Raw genomic sequence first — 23515 nt, forward strand, 5'->3', positions numbered from 1 at the left:
TACGACCTCCTCGAGCTTCAATGCCACATGTCACTCAGCCTTTTTCCATTTATTTATGAGATGGTTGGTCTGATAGGTCCAGGTCATCTTTGGCAACAGTGGCCAACTTCTTTGGCTTTTGATGTAGCCTCCAGTTAGCCATAAACGACTTCAGCCAAGACTTCTTTTCTGTGCGCTGCATTGGTTATAGTCCAATTAGAATGCTTTGGAGGACCACAGCCTCTGTACATGGGGCAAGCGCACCAGCCACTACGCTATCGGTGCCCCAAGTCTCGAACAGATTGTTGGCTGCACTTTGATCCAGATGAGAGAAAAAAATCCTCATTATATTACAGTCGATAGAAGCGACTGCTATCACAACTGATCGTGTCCTTCCTGCCATTGCTCTAAAGTTGTATGAGGGCTGTATTTACTGCTCACACCAAAGCTTGCTGAAAGGTCATTGGTTAATAGAGCACAGACAACTAATTTACTACAAAAAGAAACCAGAGCATTTTATATAATTGAATCCATACTCTACCCAAATGTTCTTTCTTTTTGTTAAGAGTCGAGAGTTTGTTTTCTTCATCAGAACTGGAAATGTAATCTTCACAGAACTGTCAGGAAGTGTTTGTTCTCAGCTCTTCAGTCGGTCTTTTCCCCCACTGAGGATTATCTTGTATATTTCCCTCTCCGTCTCGAAAGCTCATTATCATTTATAAAGTCTGCTAAAGTGCGTGGTGTTGCTGTTTGAAGGTTTCACGAGTGCTGACTTGAAGGGCCATCCGTGTAAAGACCTCATCACTTCCTCATCCGCCTTCTCCCAGAACAACACAAACAGGAGGTCACACACAATATGACCAGTGTCAATCTGGTGGGCAACACGGCCACCCCTGAGCTGCCAACCTCATCAACGGGCACCTGTAGCCCTGTCACCCTGCAACCATGGTAACAAAGCTGTGGCAAAAACGAAACAGGACTGAAGGTCAAAGACATTTCAGACGCGCTTGCTGAGAGGGTCGGGGGCTGAGAGACGACGGGCCCGAAGTGTCAGTGGAGGCACTCTTCTATCTCGTGGAGAGTGGGAGGCACTTATGGGTCCATCATTACGGTTCAGTGGTGCCACTTGATGCACATACCGCTCCTGTCACAGCCGACCATGTGACTCTGCCGAAAAACCGCCTTTTAAGTCCTCCAGGCTCAAGATGTGACAGTCGGAAAACCTCTTCTGGGATCCTGTCTCGAAGCTTGGTTAACACAGGGTGATAGAAATCTATTTAAGATATTAAAAAGTGAACTAACTCTCAATCATATTTCTGCTAATGGAGGGATTTATTTAAAGTTCCATATACTCTGAGGTTGTCAAAATACTTTTTGATACTTTTTCGGCACCATGTTTTCAAGCTCTGGTATTTTAATAACCGATAGATTTGAGAATTACAGAAGAAAAAAACAAACTAATCTTCAGTCATATTTTTAACACAAAGCTGCGGCAAGTAAAATCAACGATGTTAAAATTCACAGGTCGGCATTACTGACGTTTCTTGAGTCATTTTGGTCTCACGTAAAGATGAATTTAATGTCTCAGGGTGGCACAGTGACATGAATGAGACGATAATTGGGCACAGAAGAAGACGGCGGGTTAACGTCGGACAGCGGTAAAAAAAAAAGTGAAAAGGTAAAACATGATTAGAGGTGAAACTGACACCAAATTGCAGTCAGCAAATACATTAGTCCTGAACTTTATATTTTCAGGAGCACATTGTGTTGGTTGGTTACAAAGTGATAGTGATGTGTCATTATAAAATGTTCAACTACCGAAGATTATCAGTAAAATGACGTTATTGTCATCGTGGACGTATTGAATCAAGTCGTATTGTACCATGGCATAATCGGCAGCTTTAGACCTGGAGACTGGCCCCTCGAAAAGAAGAGTAATCCTCCATTGTTGTTTACAAAGCTGATATAAGTAGTCCCGCCCCTTCTTGAGTTTGATTGGTAAGTGAGGGAGAATTGACGCTTACGAGCGCTGTGTCGTTACAACAGTTTAACTGTTTTCAACTGAGAGCGATGCGAGCGATAGCAGTTGATGCTGAGGGCATCATTGGTTTTATAAATAGGCACCAGTGGTGTTAGTGCGAGAGCCCCATGAACGGAGGCTGTAATCCTCCAAGTGGGTGGGCGGCATGGGTTCAATTCCGACCTGTGGCACCTTTCCCGCATGTCATCCCCCACTTTTTCTCCCTGATATCCGACTCTATCCACTGCCAATAAACAAATAAATCTTGAAAAAAAAAGACTAAGAAAATGGGCGCTGCCAGCAAAACCTTACTTCTGTTACTAGGCAAACGTTTGCTGTGAAAAAATACCTCTAGGTTTTTACTTTAAAGACCATATACATTTATTTGAATTGCTGGGGATAAAAATACTGTGAAGTGCAGTCTTTGCTGTAACAACCGGTACTCACTGCTGCCAAGGGTGCTCATCTTCACTTTGTTCTTTTTGTATTGCCATCATGGCAATAATCACGGTGAAGCACATTCTCTTGTGCTTTTTTTTTTTTGCTGTAGTACAGTCTGATGTGTAAAAGATGGCGTGAGTCATGTCTCGGTGTGTCGAGCCATCGGTCTGCCTCCTTGTGTTCAAATGTTCTGCTTTGAATGACACGGGGAAACTGTGGATCCTGAATCAGGTCTGGAATCAGTACAGTACATGTGAGACTTGTTCCTGCAGCCTCAGGACTGCCCACAGCGGGGGGTCTTGAATATCCCAGTGACACTCACATTGCCGCTGGTTTGACGGCTGTTCCCACAATGTCCCGAGTAATTTCGCCTTCTGCGTGGAGGCACTGTGACATTTCAATGGAGGCCGACAGCACAGGAGTCCGTGACTGTGCAGCTCTTTTGTAGAAAGGAACCGTACGCTCCAGTTCTAGCAGTAGGGAGTGGGCAGCGTGATGCGTGGGTAAAGAAGCTCGGTCTAACCTCTCCTCCGCTCTCTGATCACAACGTCAATAGTGGGAAGTCTCACTCCGGCTCTCTCCGTCTCGATGTGTGCATTTCCCTTCCTGTGGCTCCCTTTCCTGCCATCCCTCTATGGCCTTTTTCCTCTTCTTGATTTCCTTGCAGATTCTTTTTGGTCTTATGGTCTTTCACACCAGCTGTGGGCAGGAAGTTGTACAACAATCAGCTTGTAATGTGTGAGCGTTTGTTGCATCCTCCTGGAAATGTGTCAACGCTGCTGCCTACTCGATGTTAATGTTGACAGCTTGATTAAAGGGACGTGTTCACGGCTGAAGTGTGACTGATATTTAGCACTTGCTGCTACTGTGACCTAGATATGGAGTCCTGTCTTAGTAGGAGACTTAGCAGGGATAATGACGATGAGTGTTTTATGGTCATGCAAGCGCTAGTCCTTAAACATACTGTATTAATGGAGAGGCCATTTGTGGGGCTTTGATTGATTGCTTGATTTGTAACGTGTTTCAAATATCTAGTCAGAGGATACGTCCTTTGGATGTTTAGAAACTTAAAACTAGAGGAAAACTGTATTTACCTATTCAAATGAAGAAACAGAAATGATGAGTCTTATTTAGAGCCCGACCGATTTATCAGCCACCCGATAATATCGCCCGATATTAGCATATCCAGTGACTATCGGTATCCGCTAATTTTATCGCAGACATGCGCAGATATTTCTAAAAGACCCTCTAGTTTCAACAGTCAAGAAGCATCTAATCATGGTTCCATTGTATTACACTAGCAGTTCTCTGTCACCAGCAGAGGGCGCTATATGGATTACAACAAGCATCATCAATCTCCAGAGTGTCGAGTGGTGAAACACGTTCATGTGCAGTTACTTTCCAGTTAAGGGACCATCTTTTCTTCATTATAAATCTTTTCCACAAGTGTTTGATACACACAATAAATGTGTTTATCTAAATCTATGTATCTCTACGGATCAAAAATTGTTGGAAGAAACATTTCGGCTAACGGTGTCTTAAACCTCTATGACCATGCGCTGAAGTTTGCTCAGTTTTCTCTCCTACATGTCACTGTCAACTTTTCTAACCTTGTTAAGTTAAACTTAAGGAAAGACCATGAGTGAATCATTTTTGACGGACCTTTTCAAGAAGTCTGATTTGAACTGTGCCATAACACTACAAAAGTGGTAAATTTAGGATAATTAAAATGATCATTTTAATTATCCCAAATGTACTGTAATTAGTTTGTGCTGCTTCATGCTAAATTTCCACTCGATTTAATGAATTCTAAATCCTTTAAAAGGCTTTAGAAATGAAAAGGAACAAAAAGGTCACTTTGAGGAGGTAATTACTCAGACTTACAGTCATTCTTTTTAATAATTTTCTGAAAAATGCTCTTCCTGCACCATTGCTAGTGTTACATCTAGGTAGTGTGATCATACGGTGCCTGGTAAGCCTTGTTGTATCCTGTGGTACATTCCTCCCTGTTTGTTGCACAGGATAGCAGATACACCTGAGATGCACTGGAGATGTTGAAGATATAAATCAGGCTCCTCAATGCACCATTACTGTTACCCAGAACCCCCCTCTCTGCATCCGAACATACAAGATAGATTCATGAATCTTCACAAAGGCATGTTTCAGCGTTAACTCCCTGGTGGGCATCGTGTGCCCTGGTGTATTATTTTTCTGTGATATTGGAGCTCTAAAGATGTCGCCTATGTTGGTGTGATCCTCATCCATAAAAGAGCTCATGGACTTCAGGTCTCTTCTGTACGACTAAAATAGACTAAAGTGAAGAGGCAATTTGAGACCTGATGTTGTGAATGTGAACTCAGGAGAATACACTTAGATCGTGATGCATCAATCTGCTTTTCTTGTCTTCACTCTGGTACTACAGTAAGAGACACGCCAAGGCTGAAAGGAACAAAATATTATTTCAGTGATTCAAAATCAATATTGAAAAAATTGCCAAACCAGCCTTCATGATTTTTTTGTTCAATAGAGCATAAAACAGCCTTTTTTATGGCGCTTGGAGGTAAATCATACATTGTTCTTAGCTCTAAATGAATCCATCAGATATCAATCAGTAGAGTTACATTCTTTGCAAACCTGGCTAACGCAGCCAGCTTAAAATACAGGCTAACAATGTAGCACAAATTTGGAAGATATTACTTTAGCCTGACATTCCTAAATAATACTACATATTGTTATGTTTAATAGTAATTGAGAACATGTTTGATAATTTGTTGAACTTCTGCTGAAACTGAAACTCTCGACAGATCTGTACTCCATCTAACGTTAGCTTCATAGCCGCACAGGACTGACTGTTTCAAGCAGATTCTGTATCAGGTTTTTTAATGTGATATACTTAAGACATTTCACTTTATTTGCTAAGAAATTATTTTGTAGATTCTGAAAACTCTGTCTGCTAGATCATGATTGTTCGTCTTTGACAACTAGCCCTAAGAGCTAGCTAGATAGACAGAATGCTAACCAAGCTAGCTAACTGTACGACATTTGATGGCAGCAAGCTTAATTTAATGGAAGTTAGCTTACTAGTCAAAATTTTTTTCCTACAGTTGATATGGGGGACTAAATAAAAGCTAGCTAGCTAGGAATTAGGCTAACTATGTAGCTCAGATTGATGGTAACAGTTGTGGCAATAAATGGTTAATTAATCGCCATATAACATTCACAGTAGCTCCATTAGCCAATGCTGATATGGTAGTATAACCACAGCTGCTTTAATTCACATTTTTATATCAGCAATTCTTTTTTTTTGATTTAAATTGTTGAAATATGGAAAGGTTTGCTTGTGTAGTGGGGTTTTTATCCTCTGTCTGTGGTCTGTTGAACTTGTTAGCATCTTTTAGCTATTTATTTTGATTTTACAGCCGGCAGCTTCACTGTTTGGGTGAGAGAGAGAGAGAGAGAGAGAGAGAGAGAGAGAGAGAGAGAGAGAGCCAAAAACCAGAGAGAGAGAGAGAGAGAACCAAAAACCAGAGAGAGAGAGAGAGAGAGCCAAAAACCAGAGAGAGAGAGAGAGAGAGCCAAAAACCAGAGAGAGAGAGAGAGAGAACCAAAAACCAGAGAGAGAACCAAGAGAGAGAGAGAGAGAGAGCCAAAAACCAGAGAGAGAGAGAGAGAGAGAGCGAGAGAGAGAGAGAACCAGAGAGAGAGAGAGAGAGAGAGAAAACCAAAAACCAGAGAGAGAGAGAGAAAACCAAAAACCAGAGAGAGAGAGACAGAGTAAACCAGAGAGAGAGAGAAAACCAGAGAGAGAGAGAGAGAGAGAGAGAGAGAGAGGAGGTAGAGTTATTACTGCCACAGAGCAAAAGAAGGAGGAGGAGGACTGGATGGGGAGAGAGAGAGAGAGTGGGAGAGAGAGAGAGAGAGAGAGTGGGAGAGAGAGAGAGAGAGTGGGAGAGAGTAGCCTGTCTGCCTGTATTTGTGAGCATGTGTGTGTGTGCATGCGCGGCTCTGTGAGTGTATGCGTACTGACACCTGGCGCTCGCCCTCCCTCGCTGCTCACATTGTTGAGGGCTCTCTGGCTGTCTGGGCCATTCTTTACCTCTCTCTCTCTCTCTCCTTTTTTTTTCCTTTATATTTCCTACCTTTATTTTTTTTTTTTTGTCCTTTTTTTCTCTCTGCTTTCTTTTGTTTTGTTTCCGGCGCTGTTATTTTTCTGCCTTTCTGCGTGCCTCTACAATCTCCTCCTTTTGTTTAGGATCTCCCTTACTATGGTGCAGGATTTTTACTGCCTGGGCAGACGAGGCGCTCGACTGACAAAGGTGAGGATGAATCGTGGCAGGGTGGTTGTATGGAAAGATGGATTGACGGGTGGGTGGGTGGGTGGCTGGATCTCGTGGATGTACAGTTTAGTTTTGAACACGGGGAGTGGTGGAAACTGTCTGTGTAAAGAGCTACTATTTATAGAAATTCAGCCGTTAATTGTTCCTCAGGATTTTGGTGTTTTCACAAGTTGCAAGTCTGAGCAGCTCTTGGGTTCATAAAAGGCGGCGTGTGTGTGCGTCTCAGCGTGTAATTTTCAAGGGTTGAAAGGTTCAAGTGTGTGATTTAAAGAGCGGCGTTTGAGTGTCTCCCTGTTTTCTGCCTGGTGTCAGCAGCACGTGTCAAACCCTCTTTACGTCTGGTGGGTTTGCTCTGTTGAGGCTGCTGGTCGTTGTGTCACCTTGTGCCAGGACGCGGTCTCTTGAAGCAATCAGTGTGTTGGTCGGCATCGTGCCACACCTTAAAGCATGGACACTGTGCGGCGGTGTGTGTGTGTTATTGTAGATAGATGCTGAAAATAAATAATAGAAGAGAGAAGGGCTGTGGCGTCTGACGGATGGATATCAGAGGAGGAAATTGTTGAGAGAGACAGAAATTGTTCTCATAATGGTTTACTTTATTCCTCATGTGTGATGCTCCTTTTAGCGCTCAAGTTTATTAATTACACCAAATATTTCAGCCTACTGTTGCTGCCCAGCTTACCCAAAATTATGTCACCTGTCTGTCTGTCTGTTTCCACATCCTCCCACTCCATCCACAGCAGAGTGTCATACCTCCTTACGTTTTGATACTGTATATGACTCATAAGCCTGTTGAAGACTTCATTTCTAAACTGTATTTATCTGTTAGACTACTCAAACAAAAGAAAGCTTCATATGAAAATGCTTTTGTTCAAAGAAATGTTAAAATTCTGCTAAACTTTTCTCTCCTGGCTTATGTTGTTTTACCAAATCCTTTATAAGTATGCTTATTGAATATACTGAATGAAGTTGTTAATCTTCCTTCATGCATTATCAAATCTTGCTTTCTCTGTAATAATTTAGTTTTATGAATCACTTTTTTCGACTGCAATACATAATGACGGTGGCCGCACTCTGACCTTTTGATTGACACCTCATTTAAACCTGCCATTTACTTTTACCAGCCTTTAATATCCAATGAGAGCCTGAACAGAAAGCAGGTTTTTTTCCCCTGTTCTGATATAGCTAAACCCGGCCAATTGCACAAGCCAATGAAATTCTGAACACGTGGATATGCGACATCAATCGATAACTCAGGGTAATTTATTCATGCAAACACTAACAATATTGGTTATAATATAATAATAATAATAATAATAATAACTTTATTTATATAGCACCTTTTAAAAACACAGGTTTACAAAGTGCTTTGACAAACAGCAAGAACAAAGCAAACTAAACCAAACACAGAAGAACATTAACAACAGTAAGAATATAACAGATGCAAAATACTAAGAATAATTAAATACAATTCAACAGAAAAGAACCCAAAGTGCACGATACCCAACCAGACATATATAACCCGACCATCACAAGAACCATCATAAGAACCCAGGCAACACAAGAACCCAACAACATGAGCTGAGACCAAGAGGAACCAAAGATTTAAAAAGATGTAAGAAACTAAGAGATAAAAGCAAATAAAAAGCAATAAGAAGGTAAGAGCAGTAAAAGAAATAAAAACATAAAATAAAAATGTGAATAAACTGATTACTATGATGGAGGAATAATTTAGTAATTTAGAATAGTTTTGAAACGTTGCCAAAGTTTTTACGCAATTTAGACAGCGTGCAAGAATCTGCCTGCAACTTTTGATAAGTAAAGGTACAGTAAGTATATTCTGCCACCAGGGGGCTGTCGATCAATACAATAACAATAGATGATGTTGAGGCTGGAGGGGAATCATGGGAGTTCTCCGCGTTGACCGTAGTGAAGAAGGACAGACTGAACAAACCCGGTATTGATATCGTTCGATTTTTACAGGTATAATAAAGTTTTAAAATGTTGTATAGTGACGACCCCTGATGTGTTTCCTGAGGGTTTGGAGGGGGAGCCTGATGAGAGCAGTTATTAGTTAGTTACAATTTCAACGTCACCTCTAGATGCCCCCCGAATCTTCTGCTGAATGTGATTTGTTTAAAGGGAGAAACAAGCAGGCCAATCAAAAGTTATTAAATTAACCATGGAAAAAAAACAAACACTTTATGTAAAAGTAATAACAGAAAACAAGGCTACCTTTACAGCTCTCAGTTATTTATTATTGTGAATGAAATCATTAAGTCTCGCCGAAGTTGGACCCCTGAAGTCAGACTCTCAGTTTAAGGTAATCAATTCATTGTTTTCAAGCAGGCAGGGTGAAACAAAATGTGCTTACACATCCTTAAATGTCAAACTGTGTTTATGTGATGCCCTGCTATTAAGGACCTGTTCTCCAATAAAAGATCAGGTATCACATTTGGTATTAGATTCAGCATTTTCTAAAGATACCATCCCCGCTCACGAGTCATCTACTTCCTCTGTCCCTCTCTCCCCCTCACTCTGTCATCACTTCACTTACTGTAACTTTCTCCTTCTTCCTCGCACACTCTGTTACTCGCTCTCCCCGCCCACTCAGATATTTCTGGAGAACAAAAGGAGAGAGAGAGAGAGAAGAGAGGGAGATTAAACAGCGGAGAAGGGAAGGCTCAATGTACCATCCCTGCGTAGGCTAATGAGTCTTCACCACTCCATCCTCCGCCTCCTTCTCTCTCTTTTTTTTTTCTTCTCTCCCTCAAGTCTCTATTTATCCACATCATCTCACAACCAAACTTGTCATTTCAGCTGCTCACACCTTTGCAGTCACTTCCTTCTTCGTCTTTGTCTCCTCCATTCATCACCGCTGCTCCTGTTCCTCCTCTCACGTCGCTTTTCATCAACCCGTACGCTCGAAACATTTCCATCACAGCCTCACTCTTCCTCCCTTCCCTTTCACTCCCTCTGTAGTAGTTATTTTCCAACGCCCACTCATCGGCCTTTTTTTGTCACATCCCACTCATTCCACCCATTCATCATCAAAATATTGTCATTATCACAGGTGCTAGCCATTCACCATCTCTACACCTCACTCTGTATTTTTCCCTCTTTTTGTCAGAAGACCTCAATCTTTTTTTCTCCCATAATATATTTGTTCTTTCGAGCATACCACACACACACTGACACATAAAAAATCCCCCACAAACACACAAAAAGAAACAGCCTTCTGGAGTGTGCATTTGGCCGTGAGAAATATGAAATTCCGCGACGGTGGCCCATTTAACTGTTTGATGTCACTCAGGACTTATCGGCCCTCTCTCTCTCTTCTGCGGCGGGCATCCTGTTGTTTTTTTGCCAGTCGGGGAAAAAACTGGGCTTTCATTGTGCCCCTTGATGTGGATGGGCTCATTATTGCTGCTCAACGCTGCGTTGCCTTTGAATAGCAGGAAGTGCCCTCGCTAGCCGAGGGATTTTGTGTTGCTTTGCGGCGCATGATGAAAGCAGCAAAACACAACGTTGCATAAGGGGGGACAGCGGCGTTGGTTCACTTCACGGGAAGTTGGGAGTTTTTTTTTGAGGGGACATACCATGCGAGACGTGGACTCAACACACAACAGCTGTGTGTCCCGTCGGCCTCCTTGGATGTCTCTGTTTAATGCCGTCCAATCTCTGTATTCAAACCTACAGTCTGTCTACTGGTATGTCTGCTTGCGGCCCTCGCCTCCTTTTTTCCTCTGGTTTGTGGCAGCCATGTTTTTTTCCCACTCCATTTAACTGTGACCAAGCCGCAACCTCCATTCTTGAAAAATTAAAGTAAGTGCAAAAAAAAACAAAAAACCTGCAGTTCCTTAAGTGTCCACTTGAGGCCGGCTGCAACAGAAAATGAATCCTAAATAAGTCTCATATTAAAATGGCCAATTTCAAGGCAGAAATTAAAACGTTTTTATCCTGGAATAAAAAACGATATTGCTCTCTATATCTTTTTTTTGTTTTTAAAAACTGTACTGGGTTGGATTTTTTTTATAACCCCTCCATTTTGGTTATTTATGCCTAACAGTTATTCATTAATTTGCATAATTAGGGACGTAGCTGGGGTGACATGTTGTAGCCGTTTGCCAGGAGGCCTAAGGCGTCTGATCCAACCTTCACAACAGGGTCCTAAGACGCTGACTAGACTCTTCTCCTCTGTCGCCCCCCGGTGGTGGAACGAACTTCCATCTTCAGATCCTTCTGCACCTTTAAGAAAAAGCTAAAGACCCAGCTCTTTCATGAATACCTACTAACTTAATGATGATGGTCTCCATATTATTGATGATGATGATGGTAATGACGATGGTTTTTGTTTGATAACGATGACTTATAAGATGGTTTCTATACTGATTAGAGCTCTCAAGAACTGCCCTCAATGTTGTGCTTTGCCTCTGGTCACTTCCTGTCAGCACCTGTGTGTCCAATCAGACTCAAAGCTGATTGTTTGCTCTTACTGACATTGTTCCCTTTTTTCTAGATCCTTGCTTGTGTTGTACTCACTCTCTGATGTACGTCGCTTTGGATAAAAGCGTCTGCTAAGTGAATTGTAGAATTGTAGATTTGTAAGACCCTCCGTAGCTCCACCTCTCTGCCTGTTGATTAATCGATCGATTTCATACTGTACGGTCTATGGTCCCAATGTGTCTCCCTGGTTGTCTCTGATAAGTGGCAACTATTGTCTTAACTTCATATTCTAACCTACAGTCTGTCAAAGTCTGTACTTTAAGATACTTTTCCAACAAAAATAAAATATTCACATCAAGTTCCAGCTTATAGAAGCAGAGGGTATACAAATTAATATGAATGAATTCACTTCATTTTTTTGACTGATGGCTCGACAAAACAAGTCATTTACAGACATCCCCTCGGGCTTCAGGAAACTGTGATTTGCATTTTTTCTCGCTGTGTTTTGACATTGTGTGCACCAGAAATTAATTAACTGACCGAGAAGATAATTGGCGGATTTATTCACACATCTCTTAAGCGCAATACAATGAAAACATCGGCTGGAAAAGAAAATGAAATCCTTCTACAATTTCAGCGCTGTCTCCTATAAATTACCTTCATATACTATCATGTAATTTGGAACCGCAATTATATTTGGAGGGAAAGTTAATGCCAACTCTATTAACATATTGAGGGAACGGTGTTAATTAACGTACCTGGCAGGCTGCGAATATGTTGATATTAAAGCTTTCCTGTCGGTGTGAACACAGACCTGAGAACAACAAAATCCAGAGGGACTTTGACTTCAGTTTTTTTTTTTAAGAAAGTGATTACTCAACAATATACTTTGTCAAGATACATTTGATATCTGTAATTTTAACATTTAAAATGTTGCATATTATACCTTTTAACTAACAAAGATTGTATCGTTTAAAAACATATCAAAGAGTCCAACATTTTGACAACAATAGTCATTTTTCAAGCTTAACTTGTTTCATCAACATATTTTTTTTGGCTGTAGTGTGTATGTGACTTCTGGCGTTCCTGTAGCCAGCCTCAAGTGGACACTCAGTGAACTGCAGGATTTTAAACTTCCGCATTGGCTTCATTTTTCACAACCTGAGGTTGCCGCTTGGTTCAACCATAAAAACCAGGTATAAAAACATGAAAATAAAATGGATAAAGCTTCCATATTTGACTGGTTCTGGAGTGAGAACAGCTTGGAAAGGGACCTTCACCCAAAAATAACTTTGTTACACATGAAAAATGGATGTAACACACACACACACACACACACAGTCACACCCTGACCCATATCATAAAAAAACATTGTTTTTGTATTCATTGTTCAATCCATCTCCGTAAGGGAAATCTATTTAAATAAACATGACAGCAGTTTGTTTCTGTAGATGTTCTCTTACACTTCTCTCACAGTTGTACAGCAACATTAGAAAAGCAGTAATAAAGATGTAGCAGCACTAGTTCAAGTAGGGACATGTCTTAATATAATACACACATACAGAAGCTTTACAGTGTGATATAAGGTGTAGCTGTCTTGTTTATGAAAAATGACATCCAGCTACATTACAGTAGCCTACTTTCTCTTCACCATGTGTAAGTGTTAGTGTCTGCTGTGCCACCGCAGCCTCTGCAACCCCCCCGGTCTCTTTTATATTTAATGTCTTCTTCATTATTCAGGCCGGCTTGTTTGCAGTTGTAGTCGGCCCCGTCTCCATTGCAACTCAGACTGTGTGTGGGTATTCTGTGCGTGTGCATGCAGTCTTTTTCCCTGTCCTGTCGTCACAGTGACACCGAGAACAGACTGAGTTATTGCATCGCTGTCGGGCAAGCAGAGGATAAGAATAACAGAGAGCGAGGAAAAGAGGGCGCAGGAAGCAAGGACAGCCTGCGTCGTCTCTCCGTCCTCCGTGCTTCGTCCGTTACTATGGTCACCTCTCTTTTTTTTTTTTGTCGGTTTCTCCATCTCTTCCTCCGTCTCTCTCCTAATTGTTACTCTCCTGCAGGCTGAAAGGTTCGCACTCTGATTGGAATGAGGGGAAAAAACAAAATGACACTTGGCTTGTCTGCCGCTGGCCTTTTCCTATCCAGCATCAAACACCCTCTTTTACGCTTGTGTGTTTTTTGTGCTCATGGCTATTTCTGAGACACTACTCCAGTTTTTTTTTGTTGTTGTTGTCTGTTGTTTGTCTGGCCTTTCGTTGTTGAGGTGCTCTCTGTAGTTGAAGTTCAAATGAAAGGGAACCATGCATAATAAATCATTATATAAAAAAAAAAGATGGCATAGTGATTGCTTTCTTTTCTTTCAGGTTTTTTTAAAAAAATTTTTGCTTTTGTTGTGATGATTTTTGTTTCCAGACTGTTTTTCTCTAGAAGTGTTTTCTTGGCTCTTTTCTTAGCGTACCGTACCCCTCAATTAGATTGGATTCTTTGAAAACCCAAATTCGTTTTTTTTTAGTTATCTTTCTTCTCCGCAAAACATCAACAACTGGCCACTTAACACAACGAGTCACATGCAGATTGGAGATAGGGGGGGCATCATGGCGTTGCAGCGGTCAGGAGGACCTGTTGCTTCACAGATTGAAGGTTTCACGTTTGAATCTACCAGCTTCTCTGTGTGGAGTTTGCACGTTCTTCTTGTGTTCATTTAACCCCTCGTGGACTTTGAAGGCATCAAGTCTCCAGTGGGTTGAGATAGTATAGAAAAATGGCCGTCATTTACCGTTGAGCAGCCTGCATCTGAGCCCTCACACACTTGACGAGTGTGTCTATGAGTGTTGAGTTCTGTATTCAGCCTCTGTATCGTCCCTGTGATTGACTGGCCACCTGCCCAAGGTTGACCCCGCCTTTCACCAAATATGAGCTAGGATCCAATCCTGAGTCAGTCCTAACTATGAGCTTCATCAGATATGAAAGTAGAGAGAGAACCCGGACTGGTGGATGGTTTCAAAGAAGTGAAGCCGTATAATCAAAGAATTTACCTCCTAAACTACTTTTTAAAGACTTCAGGTTCCACAAACAGGTCTGCATTCTCGTAGTGTAATGTTCAGCTCTGATGGTGCCTGACCATGAAGGGCTATGTAGGTGAGAAGGACAAACATTGACATTGAGATGATGAATCGCGCCCCGTTACCAAAACAATCAGTGACAGTATATACTGTTGTACTAACCATGAACACGAGGTGCAGTCACAGATCATCGATTGGGCCTTTTGTCGATCTTTGTTCGAGCGAGCTTTCTGAAAACTAACGTACAGTCACTACTCTGCTCTGCAGGTAGCAACAAAAGAAAGTCACTCCAGCAATTTGCGTACAATTTTAAGGCGACACATTCTCGTTTCAAACGTAAGTGTCTCTAACCGTTGAAGTTGTTAAAAACACATTTTCTGCTTTGTGAACCGAGGCGGTAAACAAGGAATATAATTGTTGCTGCTGCCTTTGGAAGCCAATAAACGTAAAAACTTTTCTACGAGTGCTGACTGCAGAGTAGTTTGAATAACGGTGACATTTGGTGCCTGTCGTTTCCTCGGTTTTGTTTGGCAGAATTGTTGATTCAAGAAAATAGCCCAACTTTCTTTTAATGTCCTTGAATCACCGTTGAATGATTTGCTTAAAAATGAGTTCATCCTTACTGCAGCTGGAGAATAAGAGATTAGGCTGTGTTACAAATGTCTCCACATCTCTGGTTTGTTGTGAAGCTAATAAATCCTTACAGTACAGAGGGACTCATCAGCTGCATGACGAAGGGATCAAATTTAGCTTCTTTTTTTTTCCCTTCCTCTTTCAGCTGCTGTGTGGTATTAACTCTGTCTGTCTTTCACCGAGGCAGTAATTTAAAAGGCAGTAAATATCTCCCACCATTATGATTAAGCACCGACTGCTGCAGGAGCTCTTCTTTTTCTCTCTCCCCTCACCCCTCCATGTGTGAATGTTTCAGGATCCCAACCTTTTCTCATTAAGCACTCTGCGTCGGTGCGGAGCGAGGCATCTGTGACCGTAGCAGGAGTCGCAGACGCCCCACCTCTCACTGCAGACAGCCAGAGGTCAGAGAGGGAGTTGGAGGCGCTTCAGCGCTGCACACCGAGATGTGTAAATTAAGTGAAACAAAGCAACAGAATATAAACCCCCCCCCCAAAAAAAAATCTGGTTTCCATGACAGCAGATGCTCTTTGAAGGTGTTGCACCTGGACGCTCTACACATTCATGTTATACAAGTCTGAAATGATTGATCCTGCAAACACAGGAGTTTCTAATGCTAAGCCTGATTAGCTGGGAGTATTTGGCCAACGGTACCAAGCACGAGCCTGTCCGAAGTCGGGAAGTGGTCGAACGTGATTGTTTGATGCAATTTGCAAAAGGTAACTTTTGAAGGGAAGGTCGCAGAGACTCAGGGATAAGACCGGCGTGTTCGGCGTGGTCGAATTATGGCAGGCGGATGTGGGTCTCGAGTGTGTAGGAGCTTCCGTTGCGGAGTTAGGACTTCCAGAAGCGTGATCTGTAGGGAAAGGGACTGGGTTAGGGAGTTAGTATTTTAATGTGAAAACTGTCACTCTCATACTACTTCAAATTGAATCTGCTTCTGTAAGCATTGAAAGACAAACGTTTTATGTCATTTCTAGCTGGCATCTGGCAGTTTTGGCAACTTATTTTCTTTGCGTGTATATTTTTGCAACAACTGGCTATGTGCTAAAAGAGCTAAAGCTGAACGGTTCAGCCAAAATGGTAGCATCTTCAGCAGTTAATGTTCCATATGAAGGACATAAAGAACAAGCATTAGTCTTTTTGTTATGGTGAATTATCCAAGTGGAGAAGTTCTAGATCAGCTGAATATTGCATTTTTGACACCTTATTTAAAACATCAAAAAGCTCCAGCAACACTTGTAGTATGAAGATCAACTTTATTAACAAATTAGTCATCGGGGTCACGATGAAGGCCGGAACGCGTCGGCTGAAACGTGTCGGTCTAATTTGTTAATAAAGTTGATCTTCATACTACTAAAGTGCTGCTGGAGCCACTTCAAGCCTTTTACTCAACTTACTTCAAATGTTCCTTCTTGATCGTGTGGAGAAACACTTGACTTTAGTATCAGCGCTGGAGAGACGATGTAAGCTTGAAGGGGGGGGGGGAATAAAGACGTAAGGATGTCCAGGTGTGATGTCTGCTTTTGTATTATTGTATAGTGGTCCCTCTTTGTGTGATTGTCAGGGATTAAAAAAAAACCTTAGAAACAAAAGCAGTATTCTTCATCGGATCGCCTGAAGGCAGACCAGGAGCTGAACACTTTTTGGATTTTTTTTTTTTTCATCCTCTTCGTTCTCTCTGATTCTCAAGGCAGCCAAAGCAAAAAAAAATCATAAAAAATCCCTCATAACACTTCCATTTCCGTTTGGTTATTTTTGTTGCATGCTTTTTCACTTCTCAGTTTTGGTGATGTAACCCCAGCGGTGTGTCAGACTGATGGTAGGAGAAGCTTCATGGGTTGTCTTTTTCTTATTTTTTTATTTTATTTGGGAATGAAGCCCACCCACTCAGTGCTGCGACACAGCTTTTCTCAGCAATCGAATGGTGGTGTAGGAGTCGGGGCATTTCGCTCTTTTCTCTCTCTCTCTCTCTATCTCTCTCTCTCTGCTTCACGTACACACATTCTCTCTTCCTCCCTACTTCCTCCATCATCACACCTCCATCCATCCAGGACACTGCTGAGTCGTGGCGCTGTCAGCCAGAGCCTGACGCACGCAGCCACTCACATATGCGTCACCTGGCTGGCACGGCGCCGCCACCGTGCTGCTCCCTGTCCTCCACATATACCTCCGTGGCCCGCGGGTCAGATGCTCTGGGCTTTTCTAGAAGGTGGGAGGTGATAAAAGTGTTATTCTGAGCCAAGGAAACACTTGTCTCTTTTTTTTTTCGTTTGTTGGAAAGGATCACAGAGGAGGCTTTAGTCATCATACAGGTATAATAGAAACACTGACAATATCAGTCATGAACACTGGGATACAAGCGTCAGAAGCCTGATGAATACGACCATGCTCAAGCTGATATTTGAGAGTTTGGAAGATCATATCATGACGATAAGGAGGAGATTTTATTCATTTCTCTTTCCTCTTAATTTGTGATGATTTTGGCGCCTCCTGTGGACAAAGTAGTGCACTTTATCTTGTTGCTGTTCATGACCTGTACGTGTTTTTATCTGTAAAACGCATCGTCAGTCTTTGTCCTGGTGGTGTAATTTGCCTTTGTAGGTCACAATCATTTCCAGTCCCTTTTATAACCCTGACATCTTAAATTCTGCTGACCCAGTCTCTTACATCGTCTAGTGTTCTCTTAACTAAATTCTCATCCTGCTCCTCAGTATCCATCGAAAGTACCACTCACTGTGATACCAGGCAAAGGGATGACAAAGTCTCTGCATGCTGTAAATCACTCTGTCTGAATCCAACCTGGTGGCAGCAATGACCGATAAAAAGAACATGTATATCTCTTTATGTATTAGAATATTCTGTTTTCTCTCTGATGGTCTGATTGGCTGATGTAGGTCATATGGAGGTATCAGGATGGATTTCGGGTTAGTTTATAACCAGTAACACTCCTCACAGGCATCTTTAGTCAATACTTTAGCAGCACCACTTTATGAAACAATGTTTGGTGCTGAAACAGCAGAAAGACAAAATTAGAGACCAGCTGGTGAGCATGTCTGGAGAATTTTAGCAGCTCGAGAGCCAAACGTTCCCTTTTAAGTTTAAGAAACAAAAAATCTGAGCTGAGGCAAGTAAATCTTAAGACGTGCATTAAATACACTGTCAGAAACACAGCTCAGAATGTGTGATAATGTTGCTGTATGTACATCATATACAGAGGGCATGATATGTTAATGTTTGGGTACAAAGCTGTTGCTCTGGGCCAAAGGGAGGTAATGGCAGCTTAAAAGGTTTTTAATTTTTTACAATAATATTATTGTTGAAGAAGCTCTGTGAAGCTAACGTCATGAACCTTAATAGTATCTCTAGTATGTATCGGAGGCGACTGATTCATTGGCTGGGCGATAACATGACCATCGGCATCGGCTCATTCTATCTCAGATATGTGTCGATAAAAACTAGGTTCATTCAATTCAACTTTATAAATGATTCTTCTTATAGTTCAGTTTTACAGTAGTTCATTTCTAAGTTAAAATTGGTGTATTAGTGCGCTGGTGTTAATCTGGCCAACAAAGATCTTTGTCCATCCATCCATTTTCTTCCGCTTATCCGAGGTCGGGTCGCGCTGGCAGCAGACGCAGTAAGTCAACCGAGACCTCCCACTTCTGTTGTACCGTAAAAAACAAACAAACGTGTCTTCATTTTATCTTTTCACAAGTGTTTGAAAGCTGTGTTTGAGGGATCAACACAAAAAATGTGTGTGTGAATATCTTTATCAATCGATCTCTAAAGATCGGCCGATATAGCTGTGATATATTTATCGGTATCGGCCTTCCTACTACAGTATGTACTGTATACAACACATGAGAATGCACTGCAGTGTAATTATATTCGCAGATTTATGGCTGAATCTTGGTGGACTGATTCATGGTACTTTTTGAAGCACTTGTTAATGTATAGGTGTTATTTGCTCAAAGTGTTTAGCTGTCTTTAGATTCAGTGGAAGTGGTTGAAATGGGCCCTACATTCAGACTAAAATACCTGGAATACGTTGAGTAATGTAGGTCATGTTGTAGAAGTGTACACAGGTGAGGTTGAAAAACAGAAAGCAGCAGCAGCAGGAGGAGGAGTATGAGCTTTAATAAAGGAGCTACATTAGGATTTTCATAGCCTGAGGATAATCAGCCGTTACATAACAACGGGACAAACAGAGATACCCCTGTAGTGCTGTGGGCTTCACCGGGGCCGAGGAGTATGTCTTCTTTTATTGCATCCGCTGTTGCTCGGCAAATTGGAAGACGCCACTGATTTACAGTTTGCTCTCGGCACGTAGAGCAATATGCAGCGAGAAGAAACGAGCCGCGCTAACAACAACACAGATGAATCTGAATTATCTGCAGAACTGTTACCTTCTAAATTAAATACTCTTTGTTCAGACTCGAGTGTTTCTCCACTTTGAAGAGGCTAAATAAATCATATACTGGCTCAGCTTGTATTTATATTAAAGGACAGATGGAAATAAAGCATATAGGTTGTGTTTACTGGCTGTGTAGGTGGTACGTTTTCAACCCGGATTGAAACATGAAATCTTACTTCAATTTATTGGAACAATTTTTAAACAGATTGCAAATAAAGATGTATTGTAGTTATACAATCAGAAAATTTGGAAGACTTGGAAGTGAAAATAAGCTATTTTATTCCCTGGACTGTCTGCTTTGACTCTTGCTTAAAACTACCTGAATGTAACCGAAGTGATCTCAACTTTATTTATAAAGCACATTTCATAGAAACATAAAGCGCCACAGTGCACAAAGAGCCAAATAACAACAACATGAGCAGAAAAACATAACATTTATTTTCTGCAAAAAATCCAACATTTGCGAAACTAAAACTTTCCAAAAATATATAATCACATATTTAAATCAAAACGATGTAAAATACAATCAAATAAACGTTAGGGGAGGAAATATTGTACTCTCTAATAAGTCTGATCAAACAAACAAACAAGGTGTTTTTTGAAGTTCTATTTTTGGGCTTTCTATGCTTTCATTCTTAAAGACAGGACAGTGGATAGAGTCAGAAATGTGAAGAGAGAAAGCGGGGACTGACGTGCGAGTAAGGAGCCACTGGTCAGATCCAAACCCAGGCCGTTCAGCGTTAGACGTTCAAACTTTACTCGTCGTGTCCCCTTCCTTCACGGTGCTTTAGTTTCTTTGCTCTCCTGCTGGCCTCTGTTCTGTTCTCGTCATCTTGCTGGTAAAAGAGGAGGACAAACACCTTAAATCAAAGCCGTTATGGGCATGGTCCTAAACGTGGTTAACAGCTTGTAAAACTGCTGGCTCGGCTGCTCCTCCCTCCTTCACTGTATTATTCCTCTCAGAACACCTGCGTTTAAAGCGTCCCCACAGACCCACAACATCAGAGGTCCATAACAGCCTCCCTCCTCCTCCGGGACCCTCATAACTGCTGCACTTCGTTGTCCCTCAAAGTAACATTACTTTAGGAGATGACAGGATTGTCTTTTGGCTTGTCACTGCAGGTGAAACACAAAGTGACAAACACTTCGGCTCTCTCTCGCTCAGCCTCCCTCCGCCTCCTGTATCACTTCAGAATCACCATAAAGAAAAACACATCCAGCACTTCAATACTCTTTATTACCCATTGATGCGTCTTTTATATTGCTCATGCATGTGTTTTTATCTGGATTGGTTGTGAAAAATTGCCCATGGATGTTAAGTTTCTTGCAGCTTAACCCGGTCCAGTTATTCCCTCTGAAACGAGGTAATGATTTCACGCTGTTTACTGGATCTGCAGAAATACCTCAAAACTGCAAGGCCCCATTTTTATGAAAAGTTGTGGAAGGATGAAGGATGTTGCATGGGCCAAGGAAGAAACCATAAAAATATGTGGTGCCGAATCGATCCAGATCCCAGACAAGGGTTTAGCATTCCTGAATACCAAAATGTTTTACTTAATGAACTGTTGCAGCTTTGATGTTTCTGCAGTAGATTTTAGTCAGTGTCACATGTGTTTACTATAGACTGTATAAAACATGGACGTGGACCTTCTGAAGAGGTGTTGTAAAGCCAGACAACGGCGGCCTCCATATTGGAAATGCAATATTAACCTTACTTTCAATAAGTCTTGGAACAGGTCAAAGAGGTGGGCCTTAAGCCTCCTGGCAAACAACTACAACAAACAACTACAACACATCCACCTGTCGTTCAACTCAGCCACGCACAGTTTATCATAAAGAAAATGTGTGTGTCCGTATAAATGTGTGTGTTGTGGTTTGAATGGAAGCAGTTCTGTATTGTTATTGTTACATTGACAGGATGTCAGAACCCTCCACTTCCTCTGGTAGACCCAGGCAGGCCTGCTCAGAGTAATGCTTGACAAGTGCACTAACATCAACTTTGTGTGTGTTTGTGTGTGTGTGTGTGTTAGTTAGTGTGCATACATACATTCCTATAGCTTCCGTCAAGGCTGATGCTAATGAAGATGTCCGCCAACTTTTCAGACTGAGCAGATGTCTGCGCTCTCAGACGGATCGGTGCAGCTCGGCTGTGATTCATTACGATGCTCCACTTTGTTGTGTTTCTGATCAGATTTAAGCTCAAATGGATGCAAAGCAGAGGAGCAGTTTGTTTGTTTAGACACACTCTTTTCGCTTATAGGCACTGAAATGGTTTGAAGATTGGATGATTGACAGCGGGGATAGAGGAGGGTGATGTCTGTGCTCTCCATACGTCTGCTAACTACAGGTGGGAACAGCAGGGTTACTCACGATACCATATACTTTACTATATGATAGAATGTTGTATGAGGGGGAGGGGGCATGATTCCCCACTAGCCTTGGCGTCACCTTTTTGTTATTGTAGTATTGATTGAGAGCGCCCTGGTGGCCCAATCTACAATCAAGCGCAGAAATTCAACAAAATTAACACTCAGTGAAAAGTCATTCATCGACATTTGCTGAATTTATAAAGAATTAAATATCTTTTGTTTTTTGGGGACTTTAAGTCAAGACAGAACACATTTATAAAAGCTTCACATTACTATTATTTGGAGTTGTATAATGTAGTAGATCAAAGGGTTCATGCAATTTAAAAGCTTCATTAGCGAGAAACCTTTTTTCATACGAAGAAGTCTGCAGTCTGTGATTCACTTCATACTCTTGAGATTTTTCCTGCTGCTTGAGTTGCCCTTGAGTTGGTGGTTTTAAAGTGCCCTGCCCAAAGGCGCATTAACAGTCACATCCCAGCCTCCTCTCCGGTGACATCACAAGTTCTCATTTGGCAGCAGCAATCATTGCTCATTACAGGGAATCAGCGCTGATTCACTCGCTGGCATTTACCTTTTCCAATTTCAAACTTTAGCTTTTCTTGTACTCTTGAAATCAAACTCTATTTTTGGTGAATTACCCGCGGCACACCAGCTTCCATATGCACGATAACTCTATGTGATATATGGGATGCACATATTTTATTTTGTGTGTGGGCTGAATAAATGTCGGCATGTTTTATTTATCATTGCTCGCACATGATCCCCGTTTCTGCTCCTGCACTTGGGGGGGGATTCAAGATAGTTTAACATTCAGCACTCTTGAGAAATAAGGATGCTTGGATCATGCAAGGGTGCGGTGCACGTAATTAGAAAATGTATCACTTCTTGCCACAAACTTCCTGAATTATTTATCATTCTGTCTCTGTAGAAATCATGCTTCTTCCAGGATGCGTGTAAAAAAGGATGTAATGCATCTCTGTAAGGTTTTTTTTTTTTTTTTTTTTACTCTATGATGAATGGTAAGAGAAATCAGCTCTGACACGGAGAGTAACAGGGAGAATACAAGTGTTTAATTAGAGGTCCTAGTTTGTCTCCTGGTGAGCAACCGGGGATTGACAACAAGTTGGCAACACAACAACAACATTAAGGCCCCGCGGAGGCAATCAGCCAAGGTAAGAAAAAAGGTAGAAAAGAACTGAATCACCGTGCTGTCGCTGAGTGAAGTCATTGAGCTGAGGGATGTAATTCTTCCAGCTCTTAATAACCGGGATGTGTCCCAGCTACAAGGCTAAGCTGCCTTTTTTTCTTTTTCCATTGTTGGCTATTTTGGAGAGTCCTGGAAGTAAGAAACGGGCATCGATTAGGCTTAAAGGGGTGAGTCTATTGCATTTTCTTCTGTTTGCCGTGATTGATCAGTCACAGAAAAAAAACAACTTAATCCTTCTCAGATTGTTCAAACAAAAAAGGTTCCAGCTAAAACTCTCTTCAAGGAACTGGTGATTTAGCTTTCCCTTCTTTTTTTTTTTTTATTGTATGAAAGGTAATCCCACAAAAAAAAAAATACCACCATTTAACGTTATGACCCCCAGGCGGTACCTGGAAAAGAAGCCTCGTTTTGGAGCAGAGGTCACATCGAACCGCAGACAGGTTCATCAAAGTCAGCCTGAGCCGTAATGATAGAGATCCTCTCCGCCATGCTCCATGGCATCACTATCAGATGTCACGCCGACTTCTCCCATAATGACTCTTTGTCCGAGTGCGAAATTGGCCTTGCTCCTCTGACATCCTAACGCACACGGCAGCGTGGC

General features: G+C 41.7%; 1 protein-coding gene across 12 annotated transcripts in view; it reads left to right on the forward strand.

Moving 5' to 3' along the window:
* The window catches only part of tanc2b (tetratricopeptide repeat, ankyrin repeat and coiled-coil containing 2b), a 169125-nt gene that overhangs the window by 54141 nt on the left and 91469 nt on the right, over positions 1-23515 (forward strand). For 2 of the 12 annotated variants that reach the window (XM_065949873.1, XM_065949874.1), the window contains exon 1: positions 6264-6756. The exons of the other annotated variants lie outside the window; for them this stretch is intronic. The gene's annotated coding sequence lies outside the window, so the exon portion shown is untranslated. Of the gene's footprint in view, positions 1-6263; positions 6757-23515 lie in introns of those variants that run through there. 12 annotated transcript variants of the gene reach the window in all.

The sequence above is a fragment of the Labrus bergylta genome, chromosome 21 (genome assembly GCF_963930695.1).
Source record: "Labrus bergylta chromosome 21, fLabBer1.1, whole genome shotgun sequence".
Lineage (NCBI taxonomy): Eukaryota > Metazoa > Chordata > Actinopteri > Labriformes > Labridae > Labrus > Labrus bergylta.